The following is an 18,983-nucleotide window of genomic DNA, read 5'->3' as shown; positions in this document are numbered from 1 at the left end:
ATAGCAGAAACTCTGAACAAATATTTTGTATCAGTATTTACGGAGATGACACAAACAATATCCCAACAGTTGATAGTCAAGGGGCTATCGTGGGGTGGGGGGCGAGGAACACAATCACAATCACGAAGGAGGTGGTACTCAGTAAGATAATGGGACTAAAGGCGGATAAATCCACTGGACCTGATGGCTTGCATCCTAGGGTCTTAAGAGAAGTTGTGGCAGAGATAATGGATGCATTGTTTGTAATTTACCAACATTCCCTGGATTCTGCAGAGGTCCCAGCAGATTGGAAAACTGCAAATGTAACACCCCTATTTAAAAAAGGAGGCAGACAAAAAGCAGGAAACTATAGACCAGTTAGCCTAACATCTGTGGTTGGGAAAATGCTGGAGTCCATTATTAAAGAAGCAGGACATTTGGAACAGCATAATTCGGTCAGGCAGAGTCAGCATGGATTTATGAAGGGGAAGACATGTTTGAAAAATTTGCTGGAATTCTTTGAAGATATAACAAACAGGGTGGATAAAGGGGAACCAGTGGATGTGGTATATTTGGACTTCCAGAAGGTATTTGACAAGGTGCCACATAAAAGGTTACTGCACAAGATAAAAGTTCACGGGGTTGGGAGTAATAATTAGCATGGATACAGGATTGGCTAACTAACAGAAAACAGAGAGTCGGGATAAATGATTCATTCTCGGGTTGGCAATCAGTAACTAGTAGGGTATCGCAGGGCTCAGTGCTGGGACCCCAACTATTTACAATCTATATTAACGACTTGGAAGAAGGGACCGAGTGTAACGAAGCCAAGTTTGCTGACGATACAAAGATGAGAGGAAAAGCAATGTGTGAGGAGGACACAGAAACTCTGCAAAAGGACATAGACAGGCTCAGTGAGTAGGCAAAAATTTGGCAGATGGAGTATAATCTTGGAAAGTATGAGGTTATGCACTTTGGCAGAAAAAAAATCAAAGAGCAAGTTATTATTTAAACAGAGAAAAATTGCAAAGTGCTGCAGTACAGCGGGACCTGGGGGTACTTGTGCATGAAAGTCTTGCTACAGTTATACAGGGTATTGGTGAGGCCACACCTGGAATACTGCGTACAGTTTTGGTTTGCATATTTACGAAAGGATATACTTGCATTGGAGGCAGTTCAGAGAAGATTCACTAGGTTGATTCTGGAGATGAGGGGGTTGACTTATGAGGAAAGCAGGTTGGGCCTCTACTCATTGGAATTCAGAAGAATCAGGGATGATCTGATCGAAACGTGTAGGATTATGAGGGGGCTTGACAGGGTGGATGCAGAGAGGATCTTTCCACTGATAGGGGAGACTTGAACTAGAGGACATAATCTTAGAATAAAGGGCTGCCCATTTAAAACTGAGATGAGGAGAAATTTCTTCTCTCAGAGGGTTGTAAATCTGTGGAATTCACTGCCTCAGAGAACTGTGGAAGCCGGAACATTGAATAAATTTAAGACAGAGACAGAGATAACCGATAAGGGGTTATGGGGAGCGGGCAGGGAAGTGGTCCTGAGTCCATGATTGGATCAGCCATGGTCGTATTAAATGGCGGCGAAGGCTCGAGGAGCCACATGGCCTACTCATGCTCCTATTTCTTATGTTCTTATCATAAATGTTATTCCTGGTCTATCTTTCTCCTTTTCCATAACTAACCTAAATCTAACTGAATTATGATTACTAGCACCAAAATGCTCTCCCACTGAAAACCCTTCCTTCTGCCCAGCTTCATTCCCTAAAACTAAGTCCAGAACCACCCCCTCCCTTGTTTGGGCCCCCAGGTCCCTCTGCACCGCAGCATGTTGTAATTTCTCCCCATTCAAATAATATTCCATTTTCCTGTTTTTTTTCCCCCAAGGTGGATGACCTCACATTTTCCGACATTGTATTCCATCTGCCAAACCTTAGCCCATTCGCTGAACCTATCTAAATCTCTTTGCAGCTCTCTGTGTCCTCTACACAACCCGCTTTCCCACTAATCTTTGTGTCATCTGCAAATTTTGTTACACTACACTCGGTCCCCTCTTCCAGGTCATCTATGTATATTGTAAACAGTTGTGGTCCCAGCACCGATCCCTGTGGCACAGCACTAACCACCGATTTCCAACCCGAAAAGGACCCATTTATCCCGACTCTCTGCTTTCTGTTAGCCAGACAATTCTCGATCCATGCTAATACATTTCCTCTGACTCTGCGTACCTTTATCTTCTGCAGTAACCTTTTGTGTGGCACCTTATCGAATGCCTTTTGGAAATCTAAATACACCACATCCATCGGTACACCTCTATCCACCAAGCTCGTTATATCCTCAAAGAATTCCAGTAAATTAGTTAAACATGATTTCCCCTTCATGAATCCATGTTGCGTCTGCTTGATTGCACTATTCCTATCTAGATGTCCCGGTATTTTTTCCTTAATGATAGCGTCAAGCATTTTCCCCACTACAGATATTAAACTAACCAGCCTACAGTTACCTGCCTTTTGTCTGCCCCCTTTTTTAAACAGAGGCATTACATTAGCTGCTTTCCAATCTGCTGGTACCTCCCCAGAGTCCAGAGAATTTTGGTAGATTATAACGAATGCATCTGCTGTAACTTCCGCCATCTCTTTTAATACCCTGGGATGCAGTTCATCAGGACATGGGGACTTGTCTACCTTGAGTCCCATTAGCCTGTCCAGCACTACCTCCCTAGTGATAGTGATTGTCTCAAGGTCCTCCCTTCCCACATTCCCGTGACCAGCAATTTTTGGCATAGTTTTTGTGTCTTCCACTGTGAAGACCGAAGCAAAATAATTGTTTAAGGTCTCAGTCATTTCCACATTTCCCATTATTAAATCCCCCTTCTCATCTTCTAAGGGACCAACATTTACTTTAGTCACTCTCTTCCATTTCATATATCGGGAAAAGCTTTTAATATCTGTTTTTATGTTTTGCGCAAGTTTACTTTCGTAATCTATCTTTCCTTTCTTTATTGCTTTCTTAGTCATTCTTTGCTGTCGTTTAAAATTTTCCCAATCTTCTAGTTTCCCACTAACCTTGGCCTCCTTATACGCATTGGTTTTTAATTTTATTTCCTTGGTTATTCACGGCTGGTTATCCCTTCTCTTACCGCCCTTCTTTTTCACTGGAATATATTTTTGTTGAGCACTATGAAAGAGCTCCTTAAAAGTCCTCCACTGTTCCTCAATTGTGCCACCGTTTAGTCTGTGTTCCCAGTCTACTTTAGCTAACTCTGCCCTCATCCCACTGTAGTCCCCTTTGTTGAAGCATAGTACGCTCGTTTGAGACACTACTTCCTCAGCCTCAATCTGTATTACAAATTCAACCATACTGTGATCACTCATTCCGAGAGGATCTTTTACTAGGAGATTGTTTATTATTCCTGTCTCATTACACAGGACCAGATCTAAGATAGCTTGCTCCCTTGTAGGTTCTGTAACATACTGTTCTAAGAAACAATCCCGTATGCATTCTATGAATTCCTCTTCCAGGCTACCCCGTGCGATTTGATTTGACCAATCAATATGTAGGTTAAAATCCCCCATGATTACTGCCGTTCCTTTTTCACATGCCTCTATTATTCCCTCGATTATTGTTCGCCCCACCGTGAAGTTATTATTTGGGGGGGCCTATAAACTACGCCCACCAGTGACTTTTTCCCCTTACTATCTCTAATCTCCACCCACAATGATTCAACATTTTGTTCATTAGAGCCAATATCATCTCTCACAACTGCCCTGATATCATCCTTTATTAACAGAGCTACCCCACCTCCTTTCCCTTCTTGTCTATCCTTCCGAATTGTCAGATACCCCTGTATGTTTAATTCCCAGACCTGCGCCGATTTCTTTAACTCTCCCCAAGGATTTTCTGAAGTGGCCACATACGCTGGAGTAACTATTAGCTGGCCAAAGTTGCCTAAATGGGCAGAACTGGCGTAGGTGGCTGGTAGCGCCCCCTTTTGGAAAAAAAACGAACCTAAAAGAATCGTAACTAACTGAGTTACACTGGTGCAAATTGATTGGGGAAATGGGGATTTTGAAGTTACGCCAGAAAAACCAAGTTACTCCCAAAAAAAAAACAGAGCAACTCCTGGCCAAAACTGAGCCCCGTGTGTACAGTTATGAAGCCAGATCACCTCACCAGTCGGTTGTTGCATTGTCACTCAAGCAGCTGCTGGAAAACGTTTTGGTTGCATCGCAGCCTCTGACAGTGACGTACGTGTGGATAGGCACAACCCTCTCCATCTGATTGCTGGAATACTGTCACTTTACATATCTATGAAGCAGTTTCACTGAAAAAGGGAAAAAGGCAACTTCTGTAAACTAATCTGTTCCAATTAGAAAATAACAGTGAAAGAGTCAACAGTTATATGTCTTTGGGCACAGTCAGTCTGACTCAATAAAGGGAGGGCAAACGGGAGCTGAGAACAGTTTGGGCCGCCGCGGCATCGCTTCTCGGCCTTTTGGCTAAGATCAAGTGTAGTATCTGTTCTTATCAGTTTAATATCTGATACGTCCCCTATCTGGGGACCATATATTAAATTGATTTTTGGAACAGGGAGATGGAATAGGGGCTTGCTCCGTCCACTCCACGCATCGACCCGGTATTGCAGTGTCTCTGGGAACGGTGCACCTCCCTTTTGGGAGAATTTCAAAATTAAAAGCAGATTCATTCAAAACATCTCCTTTTTTCTTTCTTTTTATGCAGTCGCCGCAAAGGCACGGTGGGGAAGGGCCACAGTTTAAAGCCCTTCTGCCGCGCAAAACCCGGGGGCAGGAATCAGTACATAATTTATTTTTTGTGTACATAGAGCACCAAATCTGTAAACACCAATGTCGTGCTATGTACAATGCAAGGTCTGTTGCGAAATGCATGTTTGAAAAGAAAAATGTAAATATACCTTCACCCATTCCGTGTACTGTATCGTAACACATGAAACGTCATTTGTGTCAATGTACCACAATGTATCCTGTTTATTGTACCGAATTGCACTTCAACTGGAAAACAAGGAATGAAATGAACAGAACTGCCGTCAGCACCCAAATATAGTGTATGGGATTGCTGACCGCAGCTAAATGTACTGAAGTGCCTAATGTACTGTACAGATTTTTTTATGAATAAAGTATATTTTGAAAAAAAAATCTGTTCTTATCAGTTTAATATCTGATACGTCCCCTATCTGGGGGCCATATATTAAATTGATTTTTGGAACAGGGAGATGGAATAGGGGCTTGCTCCGTCCACTCCACACATCGACCCGGTATTGCAGTGTCTCTGGGAACGGTGCACCTCCCTTTTGGGAGAATTTCAAAATTAAAAGCAGATTCATTCAAAACATCTCCTTTTTTCTTTCTTTTTATGCCACACTCATTTTACTTGCCATTATTGCTTGCTTGCACAGCTCCTCCACTTTATCATTTCTACATCACACACAATTCAACAAAAAAAACAAACACCATTTCCACAACTCACTCACCCGACTACACCCAAACACAGCCTGCTGCACATTCGCTCTCAAATTTCAAAGATTTTGCACACATCTCACGCTTGTATCTTGTCACACAGCACACGGCGTGTATATTGTCACACAACACATGACATTTATATAGTCACACACCACATGATGTGTACATTGTCACACATCACACACGTGTATATTATAAAATCACATGGCGCACACTGTCATGACTCAGACATGTGTATACTGTAACACATCACATGGCATGTATATTGCAACACATCACATGGCGTGTATATTGTAACACATCACACGCGTGTATGTTGCAACGCAGATGTGTATATTGTTACACAGCACACAGCGTACACATTGTCACATATCACACACCGTGCACATTTTCACACATCACACGGCGCGCTCATTGTCACACATCACATGCGTGTATATTGTAACACATCACACGCATGTACATTATCACATTTCACACGTCGCGCACATTGTCACACACCATACGCGTGTATATTGTCACACCTCACATGATGTGTATATTGTCACACATCACGTGTGTATATTGTAACATCACACACAGCACACACATTGGCTCACAGACAACATGTATTTGTCACACATCACACATGTATATCATCACACGGCGTGTATATTGTAACACAGCACACGTGTATACTGTAACACATCACACGTATGTATATTGTAACACATCATACGGCGTGTATATTGTAACACAGCACACGTGTGTATATTGTAACACAGCACATAGCGCAAACATTGTCACACATCACACGGTGCGCCCATTGTCACACATCATACGCATGTATATTGTCGCACGTCACGCGTGTATATTGTAACACATCACACGCATGTATATTGTAACACGTCACAAGCATGTATACTATCACACATGTATATTGTCACACAGCACACGTGTATATTGTAACATCACACGCCGTGTATATTGTAACACAGCACACGTGTATAATATAACATATCACACAGCGTGTATATTGTAACACATCACACGTGAGTGTATATTGTCACACATCGCACGTGTATATCGTAACAAATCACACGACGTGTATACTGTAACACAGCACACATGTATATACTGTAACACATCACACGGCATGTGTATATTGTAACACATCACACGGCATGTGTATATTGTAACACATCACACGACCTGTGTACATTGTAACACATCACATGCATAGGTATATTGTAACACATCACATGTATGTATATTGTAACACATCACACGCGTGTAAATTGTAACACATCACACGTGAATATCGTAACACATAACACGCCGTGCATATTGTAACACAGCACGTGTGTGTATACTGTAACACATCACACAGCATGTATATTATAACAAAACACATGTGTATATTGTAACACATCACACATGTATATTGTAACACAGCACACGTGTGTATACTGTAACACATCACACGCTGTGTATATTGTAACACAGCACGTGTGTATATTGTAACACCACACGTGTGTGTATATTGCAGCACATCACAGACATGTATATTGTAGCACATCACACATCTGTGTATTTTGTAACACATCACACGTGTATATTGTAACACATCACACGCGTGTACATTCCCACACACCGCGCACAGTATCAGACATCACACCGCACACATTGTCACACGTCACACGGTGCGCACATTTTCACATATCATACGGTGCGCCCATTGTCACACATCATACGCATGTATATTGTCGCACGTCACGCGTGTATATTGTAACACATCACACGCATGTATATTGTAACACGTCACAAGCATGTATACTGTCACACATGTATATTGTCACACAGCACACGTGTATATTGTAACATCACACGCCGTGTATATTGTAACACAGCACACGTGTATAATATAACATATCACACAGCGTGTATATCGTAACAAATCACACGACGTGTATACTGTAACACAGCACACATGTATAGACTGTAACACATCACACGGCATGTGTATATTGTAACACATCACACGACCTGTGTACATTGTAACACATCACATGCGTAGGTATAGTGTAACACATCACATGTATGTATATTGTAACACATCACACGCGTGTAAATTGTAACACATCACACGTGAATATCGTAACACATAACACGCCGTGCATATTGTAACACAGCACGTGTGTGTATACTGTAACACATCACACAGCATGTATATTATAACAAAACACGTGTGTATATTGTAACACGTCACACATGTATATTGTAACACAGCACACGTGTGTATACTGTAACACATCACACGGTGTGTATATTATAACACAGCACGTGTGTATATTGTAACACCACACGTGTGTGTATATTGCAACACATCACAGACATGTATATTGTAGCACACCACACATCTGTGTATTTTGTAACACATCACACGTGTATATTGTAACACATCACACGCGTGTACATTCCCACACATCACACACCGCGCACATTATCAGACATCACACCGCACACATTGTCACACGTCACACGGTGCGCACATTGTCACACATCAGACCGCGCGTACGGTCACACATCACATAGTGCGCACAATGTCACCCATCACTCAATGCGCACACTGTCACACATCACATCGTGCACATTGTTACACATCACACACCGCGCATGTTGTCGCACATCACATCGCGCACATTGTCACACATCGCACGATGCAGCGCATTTGGAAAGTATTGACATAATAGGTACAAGTCAGAATGGATTTGTGAAAGGGAAAGCATGCTTTACAAATCTTCTGGAATTTTTTGAGGATGTTTCCAGTAGAGTGGACAAGGGAGAACCAGTTGATGTGGTGTATTTGGACTTTCAGAAGGCTTTCGACAAGGTCCCATACAAGAGATTAATGTGCAAAGTTAAAGCACATGGGATTGGGGGTAGTGTGCTGACGTGGATTGAGAACTGGTTGGTAGACAGGAAGCAAAGAGTAGAAGTAAATGGGTACTTTTCAGAATGGCAGGCAGTGACTAGTGGGGTACCGCATGGTTCTGTGCTGGGGCCCCAACTGTTTACATTGTACATTAATGATTTAGACGAGGGGATTAAGTGTAGTATCTCCAAATTTGCGGATGACACTAAATTGGGTGGCAGTGTGAGCTGCGAGGAGGATGCTATGAGGCTGCAGAGTGACTTGGATAGGTTAGGTGAGTGGGCAAATGCATGGCAGATGAAGTATAATGTGGATAAACGTGAGGTTATCCACTTTGGTGGTAAAAACAGAGAGACAGACTATTATCTGAATGGTGACAGATTAGGAAAAGGGGAGGTGCAGCGAGACCTGGGTGTCATGGTGCATCAGTCATTGAAGGTTGGCATGCAGGTACAGCAGGCGGTTAAGAAAGCAAATGGCATGTTGGCCTTCATAGCAAGGGGATTTGAGTACAGGGGCAGGGAGGTGTTACTATAGTTGCACAAGGCCCTGGTGAGGCCACACCTGGAGTATTGTGTACAGTTTTGGTCTCCTAACTTGAGGAAGGACATTCTTGCTATTGAGGGAGTGCAGCGAAGGTTCACCAGACTGATTCCCGGGATGGCGGTACTGACATATCAAGAAAGACTGGCTCAACTGGGCTTATATTCACTGGAGTTCAGAAGAATGAGAGGGGATCTCATAGAAACGTTTAAAATGTTGACGGGTTTAGACAGGTTAGATGCAGGAAGAATGTTCCCAATGTTGGGGAAGTCCAGAACCAGGGGTCACAGTCTAAGGATAAGGGGTAAGCCATTTAGGACCGAGATGAGGAGAAACTGCTTCGCCCAGAGAGTGGTGAACCTGTGGAATTCTCTACCACAGAAAGTTGTTGAGGCCAATTCACTAAATATATTCAAAAAGGAGTTGGATGTAGTCCTTACTACTAGGGGGATCAAGGGATATGGCGAGAAAGCAGGAATTGGGTACTGAAGTTACGTGTTCAGCATGAACTCATTGAATGGAGGTGCAGGCTCGAAGGGCCGAATGGCCCACTCCTGCACCTGTTTTCTATGTTTCTATGTTTACAAAGGAACAGGACCTGGCCAAAGCTATGGTAAACAAGGAGGTTGTCGGGATACTGGAGTAAATCTGGCCATGGTGAGGCCATCCCTGGCAGCAATGTGGTCGTGTGCTGATGCCCTCTGTCCTGTGCAGCATCAGGTGATTACGGAGAAGGTTGCTGGTGTTGTTGTTGGTGCTGCCGGTGTGCCTGGTGACGCGAGTGTCGGGGCTGATCGTGGTCAGATTCTGAGGAGCAAGGTGAGAGAGTATAAAATCATCATCATCATCATAGACAGTCCCTCGGAGTCGAGGAAGACTTGCTTCCACTCCTAAAATGAGTTCTTTGGTGGCTGAACAGTCCAACACGAGAGCCACAGACCCTGTCACAGGTGGGACAAATATTCATCAGAGGAAGGGGGGGTTGGTTCTGATTTACCACACGTTCCGTCCGCTGACTGTGCCTGACCTCTTCACGCTTGTAGCGTTGAGATTCAAAGAGCTCAATGCCCTCCCGGATGCATTTTCTCCATCTAGGGCGGTCTTCGGTCAGGGTCTCCCAGGTGCCAGTGGTGATGTTGCACTTCACCAGGGAGGCCTTGAGGGTGTCCTTGTAACGTCTGCGCTGCCCACCTTTGGCTCGTTTGCCATGAAGGAGCTCCGCGTAGAGCAATTGCTTGGGGAGTCTCTCATCTGGCATGCGAACTAAGTGGCCTGCCCAGCGAAGCTGAACGAGTGTGGTTAATGCTTCAATGTTGGGGTTGTTAGCCTGGGCGAGGACACTGATGTTGGTGCGCCTGTCCTCCCAGGGGATTTGCAGGATCTTGCGGAGACATCGTTGGGGATATATCTCCAGCGACTTGATGTATCTTCTGTACATCGTCCATGCCTCTGACCCATACAGGAGGGCGGGTATTATTACAGCCCTGTAGACCATGAGCTTGGTGGTCGGTCCTTGAACACTCTTTCCCTCAGGCGGCCGAAGGCTGCACTGGCGCACTGGAGGCAATGTTGAATCTCTGCATCAATGTCTGCCTTTGTTGACAAGAGGCTCCCGAGGTATGGGAAGTGGTCTACGTTGTCGAGGGCCATGCCGTGAATCTTGATGACTGTGGGGCAGTGCTGTGCGGCGAGGACAGGCTGGTGGAGGACCTTTGTCTTAAAGATGTTAAGCGTAAGGCCCATGCTTGCATATGCCTCGGTGAATACATCGACTATATCCTGCAGTTCAGCCTCAGAATGTGCGCAGACGCAGGCGTTGTCCGCGTACTGCAGTTCAACGACAGAGGTTTGGGTGATCTTGGACCTGGCCTGGAGGCAGCGTAGCTGAAACAGCTTCCCACTGGTTCTGTCGTTTAGTTCCACTCCAGCGGGGAGCTTGTTGACAGTGAGGTAGAGCATGGCAGCGAGGAAGATTGAGAAGAGGGTTGGAGCAATGACACAGCCCTGTTTGACCCTGGTCCGGACGTGGAATGGGTCTGTAGTGGATCCGCTGGTAAGGATCACGGCCTGCATGTCGTCGTGGAGGAGGCGAAGGATTTTGACAAACTTTTGGGGGCATGCAAAACGGAGGAGGACGCTCCATAAGCCGCACAGTCGACAGTGTCAAAGGCCTTTGTAAGATCGAAGAAGGCCATGTATAAGGGCTGGCGTTGCTCCCTGCATTTTTCCTGCAGTTGTGTTGCAAAGATCATGTCTGTTGTTCCCCATAGGGGACGAAATCCACACTGTGACTCCGGGAGGAACTCCTCGGCCACAGTGAGAAGACGGTTGAGGAGAACTCTAGTGACAACCTTCCCAGTGGTTGATACCAGGGAGATTCCCCTGTAGTTGCCGCAGTCGGATTTGTTCCCCTTTTTAAAAATGGACACCATCACTGCATCTCTGAGATCTCCCGGCATGCTCTCCTCCCTCCAGATGAGAGAGATGAGGCCATGTACCCGCGCCAATACGCCTCTCTGCCATATTTTAGCGCCTCAGCAGGAATTCCATCCGCACCTGTAGCCTTGTTGTTCTTGAGCTCTTTTGTGGCTTTGCCTACCTCGTGCAGTGTTGGGGTTTCACTGAAGTGGTGGCGGGATGGAGTTGAGAACACTCGAGTCAAAGGCACCCATGCTGATGAAATAGATGGCAGGTGAAGTAAAGATGACAGAAGCGATCTGTCAATGGTGGCAGAGGTAATGAGCTCAGACTGGATGGAGACTCGTGTAAAGACTTTCAGCATTTCTGAATCTCCCTACTAGAAATGCAGTTTAGAGAAGGGAACATTTCTCAATTGGCTGGGAGCTTTGACGTGACATTTGAAGCTGTCAACTCATTAACTGATTCAATGGCCAGTGACCTCCCGCCTCAGCTTCACAGACGAGCACTAAGCACAGCGGTGATACTGGTGGGCGACCTGTCCAATTCAAAAAGCGGGAGGAAAAGCATTGTGAAGTGGCTGTAAACAAGCCACTAATGATTTGAATTTGGTCCCCCGCCACTGCCGGTCAGGTCTGCTCAGCGCTGGCAGACCCGACATCGGGAAATGCAGGTGTGCGCGTTTGACAGCGGATTCCCGGCCCGCTGTCAATCATTTTAAAGTTCACAACTAACCCACCACCCATCCTGTCAACTAAACAATGGCAAAATTGCAGCCTATGATTCTATATAGAACAAGTTCCCACATTCAAAAACGGAAAGGAAACCACAAAGGCAGCTGCTGACCTTGCTGAGCAGAAGGCGGCAACATGGCGCACCGGCGGCAGGAGAAGTGACCTGTGGCGAGTAGCAACCTACGAAGGAAAGGAGAGCACGGTCAAGCAGCTGTAAACCCTTTTTCTTCTTTTCTCTTTTACAACTTCCCACCCCAGAGAGGCGAAGCTGCATGTTCCCAGAGGCACTGCAATACCAGGTCGATGTGTGGAATAGACAAAGCAAGCCACTGTTCCATCTCCCAGATCCAAAAAACAGTTTCATTTTTGTTCCCCAGATAAGAACATAAGAAAGAGCAGCAGGAGTAGGCCATTCGACCCCTCGAACCAGCTCCGACATTCAATTAAGATCATGGCTGATCTTTTACCTCAACTCCACTGAATGGTCCTTCCTCCCAGTTAGTGCCGCAAATTACTCTCCTTCCTCACAAGTTTACTGCCCTCCCTTAACCTCTCCTTCCATATAAACACACCTACCCATAATCATGGCCACTCCGTTGACCATGCCATCTCACAAGGTCTCGCTACCACTATCGTTTTGATTACCAATATGGCTATCCTTGTTTCCCTCTCCACTCACTTTCCCGTTCCCCCTCTCATCCGTACTTCCTTCTGTGTCCGTCGCCTGGATAAAGCTCGGACATGTCTATGTGCAGCACCAAAGTTCTGATTGGTTCTCTTGGAGGACAAGACACACCCAGCAGTTTCCCTGGAATGTGTAATTAGATCCTCCCTGTCAATGTAATCAGTGACTTTGCAAAGTTTAATTCGAGCTATTCTGACTGCCTGCTCCAGACAGAACAGAGCTCACTACCTTCAGGGATCTGCGGACATGCACTCCAAGGTCCCTTTGTTCCTCGACATTTCTCAGTGTCCTGCCATTTAATGTGTATTCCCTTGACGTGTTAGCCCTCCCCAAATGCATTACCACACACTGCTCTAGATTGAGTTCCATTTGCCACTGTTCTGCCCACCTGACCAGTTCATTGATATCTTCCTGCAGTCTACAGCTTTCTTCTTCATTATCAACCACACAGCCGATTTTAGTATCGTCTGCAAATTTCTTAATCATACCGCCTACATTCAAGTCTAAATCATTGATATATACTGTTATGTATGCAACATCTTGTAACCAACATTCTACCGCCACCAGAGGGCGCATCCTTTGGAGTCCCAAGGGATCACAGCATCCCTTGGGAGCACTGTGTATAAGCAGGTCTTCCATGCTGTGCGGGCACTCTGGAGTCAGTATAAAGAGGCTGAGGTCATACTTACACATGTCTACAGTACTCAGTCACGTTGCTTTATTTGAGACGTAACAACTGGCGCTGAGTAATAGATAACGAAGCATCACGCGAAAATGCAGAGAACTGTTGGTATCCTAGAGAAATTTTCAGAAGGTGACGATTGGGAAGCCTTCGTGGAGCGACTAGACCAATACTTCGTGGCCAACGAGCTGGAAGGGAATGTGAACGCTGCCAAACGAAGGGCGATCCTCCTCACCGCCTGCGGGGCAACAACCTATGGCCTCATGAAGAATCTTCTTGCTCCGGTGAAACCAACAACCAAATCGTATGAACAACTGTGTACGCTGGTCCGGGAGCAGCTAAATCCGAAGGAGAGCGTTCTGATGGCAAGGTATCGATTTTATACATGTCAACGGTCTGAAGGCCAGGAAGTGGCGAGCTACGTCGCCGAACTAAGGCGCCTTTGCAGGACATTGCGAATTCGATGGATTTCTGGAGCAAATGCTAAGAGACTTTTTTGTGCTCGGCATTGGCCATGAGGTTATCCTTCGCAAACTATTTACTGTTGAAACACCGAACCTGAGCAAAGCCATAATGATAGCCCAGGCATTCATGTCCACCAGCAATAAAACCAAACAAATTTTGCAGCATAAAGATGCATCGGCAAGTACTGTACACAAAGTAACGTCGTCTTCAGGCAGGAATGCATATGGCAGAACGTACGTGCCTCCAGCTGCACGACCTCAGATGACCCAGAGTCTGCCATCAAGCAATTAATACCTTGTTGGCGCTGCGGAGGTGATCATTGAGCCCATCAATGCCGCTTCAAACACTATGCGTGCAAAGGTTGTGGAACAATGGGACACCTCCAGCGAATGTGCAGACGAGCTGCAAACCACCAGGTTGCAGATGAAGACCGATCCATGGCGGATCAAACTGAACTAGAGACTCGAACCAAGGAGGCAGAAGTACGGGGTACACACCTTCACCATGAAATGTCCACCGATCATGTTAAAAGTTGAACTGAACGGAATTCCAGTATCCATGGAATTGGACATGGGTGCAAGTCAGTCTATCATGAGCAAAAAGGCCTTCGAGAGGCTGTGGTGCAACAAGGCACAAAGACCCAAGCTGAGCCCTATTCATACCAAGCTGAGAACTTACACGAAAGAGCTGATCCCTGTAATTGGCAGTGTAGCAGTAAAGGTATCCTATGATGGAGCGGTGCATGAACTCCCACTATGGATTATACGAGGAGATGGCCCCACACTGATGGCCGCCAAGACGGAGGCCATCAAAAACGCGCCGAGACCACAGAACGTGATGGAGCTGTGGTCGTTCCTGGGACTCCTCAATTATTTTGGTAATTTCCTACCCGGGTTAAGCACCTTGCTAGAACCCTTACACATGTTGCTGCACAAGGGAGATGACTGGGTATGGGGGAAATCACAAGAGACTGCTTTTGAGAAAGCCAGAAATCTGTTCTGTTCCAACAAACTGCTTGTTCTGTATGACCCATGTAAAGGTTTAGTGCTAGCTTGCGATGCGTCTTCGTACGGGGTCGGGTGTGTACAACAAGCAAACGAACCGGGAACATTGCAACCGGAAACTTATGCATCCAGGAGTTTGTCCAAGGCCAAAGGGGCCTACAGCATGATTGAAAAAGAAGCTCTGGCATGCGTTTACGGGGTGAAAAAAATGCACCAGTATGTGTTTGGGCTCAAGTTCGAGTTAGAAACTGACCATAAGCTGCTCATATCGCTATTCTCAGAGAGCAAAGGTATCAATACCAATGCCTCTGCTCGCATCCAAAGATGGGCGCTCACGCTGTCTGCATATATAATATGAAATTCACCACAGGCCAGGCACAGAGAACTGCGCTGATGCTCTCAGTCGGCCACCATTGCCCACCACCGGGGTGGAAATGGCACAGCATACAGACTTGCTTTGGTGATGGTGCATTTGAAAACGAAAACTCACCCGTTACGGCGTGCCAGATCAGGACCTGGACCAGCCAGGACCCTTTACTGTCCCTTGTAAAAAACTGTGTCCTCCATGGGAGCTGGTCCAGCGTCCCAGCGGAGATGCATGAAGAGATCAAGCCGTTCCAGCGGCGCAAAGACGAAATGTTCATACAGGCGGACTGTCTTTTGTGGGGTAATCGTGTGGTTTTGCCGAAGAAAGGCAGGGAAACGTTCATACGCGACCTACACAGTACCCACCCAGGCACAGTAATGATGAAAGCTATAGCCATGTGTGGTGGCCCGGCATCGACTCAGATTTTGAGTCTTGCGTGTGCCATTGCAACACTTGCTCTCAACTGAGCAATGCACCCAGGGAGGCACCGCTAAGTTTGTGGTCATGGCCCTCCAAACCGTGGTCTAGGATCCACGTTGACTTCGCTGGTCCGATTCTAGGCAAAATGTTTTTGGTTGTTGTGGATGCTTATTCAAAATGGAATGAGTGTATAATAATGTCTGTAAGCACGTCCATTGCCACCATCGAAAGCCTACGAGCCATGTTTGCCACGCACGGCCTGCCTGATGTCCTTGTCAGCGACAATGGGCCGTGCTTCACCAGCACTGAATTCAAGGAATTCATGACCCGCAATGGGATCAAGCATGTCACATCTGCCCCGTTCAACCCCGCATCTAATGGCCAGGCAAAACAGGCAGTCCCAACCATCAAGCAAAGCTTGAAACGTGTGTCGGAAGGCTCCCTGCAGACCCCACTCACTCACCGGGGTTAACCCTGCCGAGCTGCTCATGAAAAGGGCACTCAAAACAAGGCTCTCTCCAGTCCATCCTGATCTCCATGATCATGTCGAGGGCAGGTGGCATCAACAAAGCATGTACCATGTTCGCGCAAATTTGTCACGCGACATTGAAGTCAATGACTCTGTATTTGTACTCAACTATGGACATGGTCTCAAATGGCTTGCTGGCACTGTCATAGCCAAAAAGGGGAGTAGGGTGTTTGAGGTCAAACTTACAAATGAACCAACTTGCAGAAAGCATTTGGACCAAACCAAACTGTGATTCACAGACATCCACGAGCAACCTGAAGAGGACACCGCCAACTTCGACCCTCCAATACACACACAAGTGGCAACCGACATCACGGTTGACCACGAAGCTGAACTCATCATCTGCCCTTAACAAATCCATGCTGACTGTCCTTGATTAATCTGTGTCTTTCTAAATGAAGATTTAAACTGTCCCTCAGAATTTTTTCCAATAACATTCCCACCACTGAGGTTAGGCTGACTGGCCTGTAATTACTCAGTCTATCCCTTTCTCCCTTTTTAAATAAAGGTACAACGTTAGCAGTCCTCCAGCACCACAGCTGTAGACAGAGAGGATTGGAAAATGCTTCTTTTGCTTCTCTTAACAGCCTGGGATGAAATTCATCTGGGCCTGAGGATCTATCCACTTTCAAAGCTGCTAAGCCCCTTAATACTTCCTCTCTCACTATGTTTATTTCATCTACTATTTCACACTCCTCCTCCCTGATTGCAATGCCTGCATTACCCCTCTCTTTTGTGAAAACAGACGCAAAGTATTCATTAAGAACCATACCTATTACATACTGCTCAAGGAACCCATCCCTTATGCACTCTATGAACTCTTCCTCAACGCTACCCTGACCAATTTGATTTGTCCAATCAATATGGAGGTTAAAATCACCCATGATTATTGTTGTTCCCTTTTTACAAGTCCCCACTATTTCCTGGTTTATACTCCAACCAACAGAGTTGTTACAGAACCAACCAGGGGGCAGGCTATCTTGGATGTGGTCGGGTGTAATGAGGCAGGATTAATAAACAATCTCCTAGTAAAGGATCCCCTTGGAATGAGTGATCATAGCATGGTTGAATTTCAAATTCAGATGGAGGGTGAGAAAGTTGGATCTCAAACCAGCGGACTATGAAGATATGAGGGCAGAGTTGGCTAAAGTGGACTGGGAAAATAGATTAAAATGTAGGATGGTTGATGAACAGTGGTGTACATTTAAGAAGTTATTTCACAACTCTCAAGAAAAATATATTCCAGTGAGGAGAAAAGGGTGTAAAAGAAAAGGTAGCCATCCGTGGCTAACTAAAGAAATAAAGGACGTTATCCAATTAAAAACAAGGACATACAAAGTGGCCAAAACTAATGGGAGGACAGAAGATTGGAAAGCTTTGAAAAGCCAGCAAAGAATGACTAAAAAAATGATTAAGAAAGGGAAGATAGACTATGAAAGTAAACTAGCACGAAATATAAAAACAGATAGCAAGAGTTTCTATCGGTACATAAAAAGGAAAAGAGTGGCTAAATAAATGTCGGTCCCTTAGAGGGCGAGACCGGGGAATTAGTAATGGGGAACATGGAGATAGCAGAAACTCTGAACAAATATTTTGTATCAGTATTTACGGAGATGACACAAACAATATCCCAACAGTTGATAGTCAAGGGGCTATCGTGGGGTGGGGGGCGAGGAACACAATCACAATCACGAAGGAGGTGGTACTCAGTAAGATAATGGGACTAAAGGCGGATAAATCCACTGGACCTGATGGCTTGCCTCCTAGGGTCTTAAGAGAAGTTGTGGCAGAGATAATGGATGCATTGTTTGTAATTTACCAACATTCCCTAGATTCTGCGGAGGTCCCAGCAGATTGGAAAACTGCAATGTAACACCCCTATTTAAAAAAGGAGGCAGACAAAAAGCAGGAAACTATAGACCAGTTAGCCTAACATCTGTGGTTGGGAAAATGCTGGAGTCCATTATTAAAGAAGCAGGACATTTGGAACAGCATAATTCGGTCAGGCAGAGTCAGCATGGATTTATGAAGGGGAAGACATGTTTGAAAAATTTGCTGGAATTCTTTGAAGATATAACAAACAGGGTGGATAAAGGGGAATCAGTGGATGTGGTGTATTTGGACTTCCAGAAGGTATTTGACAAGGTGCCACATAAAAGGTTACTGCACAAGATAAAAGTTCACGGGGTTGGGAGTAATAATTAGCATGGATACAGGGTTGGCTAACTAACAGAAAACAGAGAGTCGGGATAAATGATTCATTCTCGGGTTGGCAATCAGTAACTAGTAGGGTATCGCAGGGCTCAGTGCTGGGACCCCAACTATTTACAATCTATATTAACGACTTGGAAGAAGGGACCGAGTGTAACGAAGCCAAGTTTGCTGACGATACAAAGATGAGAGGAAAAGCAATGTGTGAGAAGGACACAGAAACTCTGCAAAAGGACATCGACAGGCTCAGTGAGTAGGCAAAAATTTGGCAGATGGAGTATAATCTTGGAAAGTATGAGGTTATGCACTTTGGCAGAAAAAAAATCAAAGAGCAAGTTATTATTTAAACAGAGAAAAATTGCAAAGTGCTGCAGTACAGCGGGACCTGGGGGTACTTGTGCATGAAAGTCTTGCTACAGTTATACAGGGTATTGGTGAGGCCACACCTGGAATACTGCGTACAGTTTTGGTTTGCATATTTACGAAAGGATATACTTGCATTGGAGGCAGTTCAGAGAAG

At 45.4% G+C, this 18,983-nt stretch overlaps 2 non-coding genes across 2 annotated transcripts; both read left to right on the top strand.

Annotated features, from left to right (window-relative positions):
- Positions 1-4,472: 4,472 nt before the first annotated feature.
- On the top strand, positions 4,473-4,663 carry LOC139274505 (U2 spliceosomal RNA). The gene has a single exon (XR_011595557.1). It is a non-coding gene; the product is annotated as a U2 spliceosomal RNA (small nuclear RNA).
- A 468-nt stretch (positions 4,664-5,131) lies between these two features.
- LOC139274222 (U2 spliceosomal RNA) lies at positions 5,132-5,320 on the top strand. Its single transcript, XR_011595424.1, has one exon. It is a non-coding gene; the product is annotated as a U2 spliceosomal RNA (small nuclear RNA).
- The last annotated feature ends 13,663 nt before the right edge of the window (positions 5,321-18,983 follow it).

The sequence above is a fragment of the Pristiophorus japonicus genome, chromosome 9 (assembly GCF_044704955.1).
Source record: "Pristiophorus japonicus isolate sPriJap1 chromosome 9, sPriJap1.hap1, whole genome shotgun sequence".
Classification (NCBI taxonomy): Eukaryota; Metazoa; Chordata; class Chondrichthyes; family Pristiophoridae; genus Pristiophorus; species Pristiophorus japonicus.
Note: the sequence above shows the minus strand (reverse complement) of the source record. Positions and strands in the feature narration are given on the sequence as shown.